We start from the raw sequence: 10267 nt of genomic DNA, 5'->3' as shown, positions 1-10267 counted from the left end.
GCCATGTTTTGTCCGTTTTCTGATTTTCCCATGCAATTAAAAAATGACCCAAAAATAGAAGTTCTCAGAATGCTCTGAAAATTGGACATGATTTTTTTCTGAAGATTTCTGAATTTTTGGTGCAAATAATACCAGAGGGAGGTGCACCAGGTGGGCACAACCTACCTGGGTGCGCCAGGACCCCCAGGCGTGCCCTGGTGGGTTGTGGTCCCCACGCGGGCCCCCTCACTTATCTCTTTACCCACATCATCACTTACCTCCAGAAAAAAAATCTCCATTGCTCTCTCTCGCGTGTTCTTGAGCACAAACCCATGGATTTCGATCTCTTTGCTCGAAGCTCCGTTTCCGAAACTGATTCAGGGGATTGTTGCTTGGTATGTGACTCCACCATTTGTCCAATTAGCTTTTTGTTTTAGTGGTTTATACTTTGAATAATTAACTACTCTTAGTGCTGCTATAGATGTGCTTGCATGTTGAATTCTTAGTGTTCTAAGTAGTTTGAATGCTTCCTATGGCCTCTATGTGTCCCTATGAGTAGTTGCTATCAATCTTATAAAGTTTTGTTGACAAATTTTTGTCACCCGAAAAATTTTATTTTCAGAAAATTGTACGCGAACATGAATATCTTCAGGAAGTTTGGCTCGAAGAAGAACTCCAAGGGTGTTATTGGGGAGTCTTCTAACAGTGATCTCCACCCTCGGAGTTTGGCGGAGGTACGGCCGTGCGAATGGCAGCACACCCCGTTCCTGCAGGAGGCTGGAATTCTTGAGGAGTTCACGCGATATATTGCCAATGTCGGCCTCACTGACTTCATCGCAGATGAGTGTGACCAGCACCAAATCCTCATAAACTTCTTTGTTCAGAGCTTTACTTTCTTGCCTAGAAATAATCCTCCTAAAGTGGGCTTTGATTTATATGCTGAAAACCATCAGATACCACTTACTGAATTTTTTGACATATGGATGATCCCTTATGATGGGAGTTTAGTGAGCCTAGACCGGCTGGGTTTGAGGCCTTTTATCGCACTTTGACAGTGGGAGATGAGAGAGGGGTGTCAGCCACCACGGCTGTTAGATTACACTTTCCTGCTGTCCATTATTTTGCTTTATTTGTTGCTAAGTGTCTGCTTGCTAGAAATAAAGTAGGTGCGCTCAGCACACCAAACTTTGCTGTTTTACGCCGGGCACTGGAGGGTGACAACACTTATAGCTTGGGAGATATTGTGGCCCGTCGCCTGCATCTTAATAAATCTCAGGGTGAAATACATGGTGGGATTTTTGCTACTCATTTGGCGGCTCACTTCAATGTTGAGATACGCCCTCATGATTACCCTCTGACCAAGGTTTACCTAGACCGTGCAGCCATGGAACACCACCACTTTCTTGCACATGATTGTCCTAATATTGCCATTCCTTATAACCTGGTCTTTAGCGTTAAAACTCGTGATGTTATTCCATTGCCTGCACCTGCTTTGTTTGATTCTGCTGCCAGGGGCAGATAACGGATTATGCATGCAGACATCATCGCCTACCGGAATGCTCAGGCTGCTGCGGAGGCAGCAAAGGAGGAGCCTCAGCAGTGGGATGAGTGGATGCCTGCTCCTCAGCACCCCTACTACCCTCCAGGCTACTGATCGACTACCAACTTCGGCCAAAAGCGTAAGCTTGGGGGAGTACGTGTTTTTCACCAACATTACATTCATGTATACATATCATTCTATTTGTCGGTGTTCACACTTTCTCATTGTATCATCCATGCTTAGATTTATTTTCTTGCTTTCTTCTTGTGTGTTTGAGAAACTTTAGAAAAAACCAAAAAAATTAGTTGTAGATCGTTTACTTTCTATGCATGCTTACTAGTAGTATTAAAAGGAAGTCCAAAAAGATTTCCTTGTTCTTCTTTTGCTTGTTGGGAGCTTTCCCATGTAAATAGTTCTTCTCGTTTTTGCTTTTCATTTGCTTGTTGAAGAAAACTAAAAACTGCAAAAACATTTCAGTGTGTTTCTATGAATTTCATTTTCTTTTTATTCGAGTTGTACCGAGGAGAAGACAACGATGAAAATGTTGAGTGGTTCTCACATGAATAACTGTTGAACTAATAAAGAGTCCATTTTACCTTGTCTTCTCCTGTTGAATAAAATGTTTGCAGATTCCAGCTTAGTCCATGGCACTCTTGCACTATTATTATTTTCATATCGTTCGATCATGCAAGAGAAAGGCAATAAGGACGACATCCGATGAGCTGGCCGTGGCAGGGAGAAACTGGTATGAACTTGACTTGTTCTGTTTGTGTAAATATGTTTAACCTAGTATCCATGATTCAGCCCATTATGATTAAACATGTTTGCAATGACAATTAGAGATTATAGTTTCTCATGCCATGCATAATTAGCTGGGAATTGATAATGATTTATCTTGGATATCAACATAGCGTTAAAATGATTGTGATGTAGTATGATGATACGGTATCCTCCTCTGAATGCTCGAGTGGCTTGACTTGGCACATGTTTATGAATGTAGTTGAATCAAAACCAACATAGCCTCTATGATATTTATGTTCATGGTGACCATATCCTAATCATGCTAGTGTCCAATGTTAATTATGCATAATGCATGGTTATGATCGTTGTTGCTCTCTAGCTGGCCGCTTCTCAGTCTAATTGCTAGCCTTCGCCTGTACTAAGTGGGAATTCTACTTGTACATCAAAAACCTTGAAACCAAAGTTATTCCAGATGAGTCCACCATACCTACCTATATACGGTATTACCTTGCCGTCCTAAGTAAATTTGCATGTGCCACCTCTAAAAACTTCTAAAAATTATTCGTTTTGTGTGCTTGGATCGTTCATGGATCGACAGGAGGTGGTCGGTATCTTCCATGCTAAGCGGGTTATTCTCAGGTTGAGTGTTTATTCACTCGCCATCGCACGAGAAAAGGGCGGTAATAGAGATGCCCAGTCCCAAACTGCAAAATACAAAAAGAGTTAATCGCTCGAATAATCAAACAAAAACTCCCAGTGGAGTCAAAACCTTTACTTTTATCTCTTGGGAACCGCCACTAGCCTGTTTAGCATGGGAGATATTGATAACTGATGGTCGTGAAGTGAATAAGAAGGGTGCATGTCTCAAAGTATCATTTATCTCTATTTTTAAAAACTGAGCTGTGGCACCTCTACAAATCACTGCCTCCCTCTACGAAGGGACTATCTATTTACTTTGATGTTGTGTCACCGCCTTCTAAAACAAGCGCCAGAAACTGAGTAGAGCAAAGCTATCATGATTTATGCATTGTGTGTAGCTAATGTTGGGTGCATCATGACTGGATCTTTTCTACCATGAATTACAATGTTCAGTCGCTGCTCGAACTTTGGAGGTGCTCTGCATTTATGTTTTGCGGTCTTAGAAAGGGCTAGCGAGATACCACTATTGTCATATTATATCATGGTTGTTTTGACAACGTGTTGCCGTTTGAGATACCTTATTATTGCTCGCTAGCTGGTTATGTCATTGATATGAGTCATTATAATCCTTAAGAGTTATTGTCGGCATGGTTAGTTATAATGTTGACTGAAAACCTGGGTGCTGTTTAAGCTTATTTATGCAAACAAGAGCAAAAGAGTTCATAAAAGTTTTTCTTTTTCACTTTTAGTTTATCAACTGAATTGCTTGAGGACAAGCAAAAGTTTAAGCTTGGGGTAGTTGATACGTCTCCAACGTATCTACTTTTCCTAACGCTTTTCCTCTTGTTTTGGACTCTAATTTGCATGATTTGAATGAAGCTAACCCCGGACTGACGTTGTTTTCAGCAGAACTACCATGGTGTTGTTTTTGTGCAGAAATAAAAGTTCTCGGAATGGAACGAAACTTTGCAAGGATTTTTTATATCAATAATAAGATTTTCTGGAGCCAAGACATGCCGGAAAGGGGCACCCGGGTGGGCACAACCCACCAGGGCGCGCCCCCTCTCCTGGCACGCCCAGGTGGGTCGTACCCACCTGGTGGCCCCGCAGACCTCAACCCTGACACTATAAATTCCTATTTTCGGAGAAAAAACTTAGGGAGAAACAATTATCGCGATCCACGAGCTGGAGCCGCCGCCAAGCCCTGTTCTTCTTCGGGAGGGCAGATCTGGAGTCCGTTTGGGCTCCGGAGAGGGGGATCTTCGTTCTCCGTCATCACCAACCCATCTCCATCGCCAATTCCATGATGCTCCCCAGCGGGAGTTAGTAATTCCTTCGTAGGCTCGCTGGTCGGTGAGGAGTTGGATGAGATTCATCATGTAATCGAGTTAGTTTTGTTAGGGCTTGATCCCTAGTATCCACTGTGTTCTTAGATTGATGTCGCTATGACTTTGCCATGCTTAATGCTTGTCACTTTGGGCCCGGGTGCCATGAGGTCAGATCTGAACCGTTTATGAATTCATCATTATATCCATGTGTTAGATCCAATCTTGCAAGTTATAGTCACCTACTACGTGTTACGATCCGCTAAGCCTGGAGTGACAATAACCGGGACTTCTTCCGGTGATTACCGTAGTTTGATGAGTTCATGTATTCACTATGTGTTAATGCTTTTTTCCGATTCTCTATTAAATGAAGGCCTTAATATCCCTTAGTTTCCAATATGGACCCCGCTGCCACGGGAGGGTAGGACAAAAGATGTCATGCAAGTTCTTTCCATAAGCATGGATGACTATATACGGAATTCATGGCTACGTTATATTGACGAACTGGAGCTAGTGCTGTATCGCCCTAGGTTATAACTGTCTCATGATGAATATCATCCAACAAGTCACCGATCCAATGCCTACGAATTTATCTTATATTGTTTCTGCTAAGTTACTACTGCTATCATCACGGTTACTCTTGCTACAAAATTACTACTATCACTGTTGCTGTTACTCTTGCTGCTGTCACTACTATCAAAACTATCAAACTACTTTGTTGTAGATAATTAATCTCGAGGTGTGGTTGAATTGACAACTCATCTGCTAATACCTTCAAATATTCTTTGGCTCCCCTTGTGTCGAATCTATAAATTTGGGTTAAATACTTTACCCTGGAAAATTGTTGCGATCCCCAATACTTGTGGGTTATCAGTGAGGACTCTAGACGTAGATGTTTTGACTTCACTCTCCTCTTTTTCACTCAAATTTTTTTTAGGATCACGCGGGTATTGTTGGATCATTGCGATATCATTGTGAACGGAATTCTGTCTTGGTGCCTCCTGGCATTTAGGGGTTCTGGCAGTGTCCCGGGGAGTTGAGCTCCAAGGTGTTTTTGTCACAGTGCTTATCATTTCAGTTTCAGAATACCAAAGGAAGCCGACATCGAAAACACTTCTATACTCTTTTTGGTGAGAGTAGTTTGACGACACCCGGTACTGGGGAGAGCAATCAGATGTATTGCCACATCTAGTATATCAGATGTTTTCGAAGGTCTGAATTACATGATTTTCGAGGTTTTCTTGGTTATGTGTTGATGGATGGATACCGTTGGAGTGTAGGATTTGTTATTTGTGTGAGATATTTGTGCCTCCTTGTATCCCCAACACCAGATTGCATGACCAGAAAGTGTCAGGAGTTCTTAGGTGGAATTCAAGTAGTTACCTAGGATCATCCTTCCAACAAATGCATGAGGGTTATGTATTTGCTCCGGCTTATTTCCGCAAGCCAAATCCTTTGTTTTGTTTTGATTGTGGTATTTGAGTTGCTTCAAAGTCAAGTGTTGATTCCATACCTTCTCCTAAGTGGTGTTCTCATGTTTGTATGGGAGTGCTAATTCTTCCTGATCATCAAGATTGTCATGTCAATTCTTTTCCAACTGATGTGCTTCTCGTCAAGTTAATCCTATCCTTTCAGTATTTGCTAGATCATTTCTTAGTTCTTTGAAACGGTGTTTGTTTCATTCGTCCCAAGTTGCCTTTGTTTCCCACCATCCCACCCTTTACTTCAAGGACTCATATATCTTAATGAAGTAAGTATATCCAGTTTTTCCCCTTCAATGTTCTTATCCGGTGTTTCCTCGTGAAGATGCTCAGGAGCTTCAAGTTTATCATTCTTCGTTCTCTTTTCTTTTCTGGTGGAGTCAATTCAAGCTTTGGTGTTAATCATATCTCTTCATTTTATTTCACATGCTTTCCCGTGTGGCAATTTCTTATCCAAGTCTCTCTTATTTATTCACCTCTATTCATATCCAGAGTGTAGAAGATATCTCATAAGATTCATGATTCCATTCTTAATCCGTTCAAGCTATTTCGAGGTTTTTATCTCATTCGAGCCATTTAATTCAACCGGTGCTGTCTCTCTTTAAACTCGTTTCAATGGTGTCTTGTTTTGAGTGGGCCCTAACCCACATGTCTTTTCCCAGGATCTTACCTGACTCTTCTAATTTTTCCAGCAACAGGCCTTGCCATCCTCCCGTTTGATACCACGACTACGCTCACGCCCTTTGCGGAGGTAGGGGCAACGTAGGTTTAGGCCCTTTGTCTGACCCCCTTCCACCGCAACTACAACCAAATTCCAGCCCAAAAGGGATTTTGGGCATAGGAAGGAGGGAGCAAGGTGGCATGGGATCGAGCAAAGTTTCGTACGTTCAAGTTTCATACGGAAATCTGCAGCGGGGGGGGGGGGGGGGGGAGGACTTATCTGAATCTGCTACCGCCGGCAGCCTTGGATTGCTGGGGTCGGGGTGTCAGTGCGTCTCCTTTCCACCAAAAAGTTCCGCTGAAGCGCCCGTGCAGCATGCAAACGAAAAAGGACTGGAAGGGACAAAAAGACACACACTCGATCTCTATGCTACGGGTTAGTTGCCGCTACGCACTATCAACCCTACCAGAGGGAAGCTCAACCTAACATGCATGCTAATTCTTAGGGCGCCAGCGCTTCGTTTATTCATCTGTTGCTCAGGGTCTGCGCGTGGCTTTGTACAAAGGGTTACATGCCTTGCTGGCAATGCTTGTACAAAAGGTGGTCTGCCGGGGGGCCCGGCAATTGTGCCTTATGTCGGCGCAAGATACAGTGGGTCCATTGCCTAGACTGTGCACAGGCACAAGGTCAAGATTGAAGCACCAGCTTAAGTCTGAGATTGAACAACCAAGAGATTTGAAGAGCCAATATGCAGCTCAGAAGGACCAAGATGAAGCGAGAGGAGCAAGATATCGACAAGAGAAGGCCTCCCTTGTCGGGCAGGCGAGCCCGGCAAGGGGCGAGGCCACCACCAGAAGCAGGCAACCAGAGCACCCTGGCAAGGTCTGCTGGGGCTCGTGGGGGCTGAACCACCCCACCAACCACTCAAGGACAACCCACGTCATCGATGAGTGCGGTGTCAAGATGCAAGGTGATTAAGTGGCAGCCATTGGCCACATGGCAGCCATTTCCTACAGAAGAAGCCTACAAATAACACCCGTCCTGCGATGTGTCAAGGGAACAGGCGCGGAGCCGGCGAGACAGCCCGGCAAGCCTTGACGGGCAACCAGTGATGTGTCACTAAGTGGTGCATTTAATGCACCCTGTCAGCCCGCAGAGTTAGGTATGATAGCACTTTTTGCCTGCATATCAGTGGATAATGACCACTTTGCCATTGTGGTGACCCCTTAATCAATAAATGGATGCCCATGGCACCTATAGGAGGGGTTGGAAAGTTGAGGAACCCACACACCATACGCGCATAGTCGCTGCTGCCCTACGGCAACCCTGCCGGGCAAAGTGTACTGCGTTCCAACATTCCCATTTCACCATCAATCCACTAAAGCAGGAGTAGGGTCTTACGCCTCGCGATGGCCCGAACCTGGGTAAATTGTTTGTGTGCTCTCTGCCATGCTGTCTTGCACTCGTCTGCTCTTTGTGCAACGCGCCGTCCCCCTGCCGAACCAGCAAGGGGCCTCCTGGTCCCATAGGTGGCCGTGGATATCCCGTGACATCTTTGGCGCGCCAGGTAGGGGGAGGGCTTGTGTGAACATGAGAGCATGCGCAGCGCGTCATCTTCATCACCATGTTCATCTTCGACGACGCCATCGACCATGGCGCCTAAGAAGAAGAAGTCCGGCTCTTCGTCCCGCCCTTCCACCTCGAAGGCTCCGCCGCCCGCAGACTCTAATGCCGCGGGGGATGCGAAGAATAGCGAGGACGTGAGTGCTGCTGGGGGCGTAGTTGGGGCAGGTGGCGCCATCACCGCTTCCCCCGCGGCCGACGCGGGAGGTGAAGATGTTGGAGGGGCCAAGAGAAGAAAATATGTAATGATGTGAGTGATGGAGGGAATGAAGAGGAAACTAGTGAGCAGGAGTTTCAGAAGGCCACTGACACCCTATGCATTGATGGGGTCCTTCCACGCCTCTCACCGCCAGCTCAAGCAATGGCACGAGAGATCAATGCTGTGGAGCCAGCGCCAGAGGCCCGGAAACCACTCAAATGGTCTCGCACGCCAATCAACTTTGGCGAGGAGGATCACCCTAGCTGCAGCACTGCGGTAGGGTGCTTGCCATTGTTGGTCTCCCCAACAATCCGCAACCTCAAGGTCACAAAGATGTTAGTGGATGGCGGGGCCGGGTTAAATCTGATTTCCCCAGCAGTTATCAACAAGCTTCAGATTGGAGAAGAAGAGCTGGAGGTTATCGGCATGTTTCAAGGGGTTAAGCCCGGCAGGAGCCGTCCCAGGGGAAGATTACGTTGTCGGTGACGTTTGGGGGAGAGCTGAACTATCAGACTGAGAAGGTTGTGTTTGATGTGGTTGAACCCCCCGCCGTACAATGGGATTCTTGGGCGCCCGGCCCTGGCCAAATTCATGGCAGCGTCCCACTATGCATACAACACATTGAAGATGCCAGGGCCACCGGGAGTCTTCACCATCCCATCAGATGAGAAGGATGCAATTATCTGCGTAGAAAAGATGTGCCGGGATCAAGTCGCAGCAAAGGCAGCGGCAGCAACAGCTCCCGCCAAGAAAAGCAAGGGAAAGGAAAGGGATTGTAGGACCTCCGGCAAGGAATCCGGGAAGCATGCCCCCTCCGAGTGCAGGGCACCCGTTGACGACGCAGCAAAGGCAGCGGCAGCAACAGCTCCCGCCAAGAAAAGCAAGGGAAAGGAAAGGGATTGTAGGACCTCCGGGAAGGAGTCCGGGAAGCATGCCCCCTCCGAGTGCAGGGCACCCGTTGACGACGTGCCGGAGTGTTCCAACAACAAGAGATCCAAGGTTGCTGCACCCCAAGTGAAGAAGGTCCCAGCAGGGCTAGCTGGCGTTGATGGTGCCTTCACCATGAGCGCCACCCTTGATGACAAATAGGAAAGCGTGCTCATTGCCTTCCTGCGGGCAAATATCGATGCGTTTGCCTCGCAACCATCTGATATCCCCGGTGTTCCCAGGGAGGTAATCAATCACCACCTGGCTGTCCCACATGCCCGACATGTCAAGCAGAAAGTTCGGAAGCAGGGCTTGGAGCGGCAGTAGTTCATTGCCGAGGAAATCAAGAAACTAGAGGCAGCTGGTTTGGTCAGAGGAGTACTGCATCCTACATGGTTAGCAAATCCAGTGGTAGTCCGGAAGGCGAATGGGAAATGGAGGCTTTCCATTGATTTCACAAATCTCAACAAGGCTTGCCTGAAGGACCCATTTCCCTTGCCGCACATCGACCAGATTGTTCATTCCACTTCGGGTTGTGATTTTCTCTCCTTTCTGGATGCATACTTCGGATATCACCAGATCTTCATGTCCAAAGAAGATGATGAGAAGACATCATTCATCACTCCATGTGGTACGTACTGCTTTGTCCGCATGCCATTCGGATTAAAGAGTGTCAGGTCCACCTTTGCAAGGGCAGTTCAGATTGGTTTTGAGCCACAGTTGCACAAAAACATAGAAGCCTATATGGATGATATAGTGGTCAAAACCAAGAATAAGACCACTCTTATCCAAGATTTGGAGGAGACATTTGCTAACCTGCGCTAGATCAACTTGAAGCTTAATCCGGAGAAGTGTGTGTTTGGTGTCCCCTCCGGCATGCTACTTGGTTTCTTCGTGTCCCATCAGGGGATCGAAGCTAACCCTGACAGGATCAAGGCCATCGAGCAGATCCAAGCACCAAGGACAGTCAAGGATGTGAGGCGCTTGATGGGACGTGTTCCCGCACTAAGCAGATTCATTTCCAAGTCTGCCAAGCGTGCCCTGCCGTTCTTTAAAATTTTGAACAAAGCAGGGACTATGAAGTGGACCCCGGAAGCAGATGCAGCTCTGCAGGAGTTGAAGGCTTACCTATCATTTGTGCTTAACTTGAAT

Source organism: Aegilops tauschii, chromosome 4, assembly GCF_002575655.3.
Source record: "Aegilops tauschii subsp. strangulata cultivar AL8/78 chromosome 4, Aet v6.0, whole genome shotgun sequence".
Taxonomy (NCBI): Eukaryota; Viridiplantae; Streptophyta; class Magnoliopsida; order Poales; family Poaceae; genus Aegilops; species Aegilops tauschii.
The sequence above is the reverse complement of the archived record's forward strand: the minus strand, read 5'-3'. Positions refer to the sequence as shown.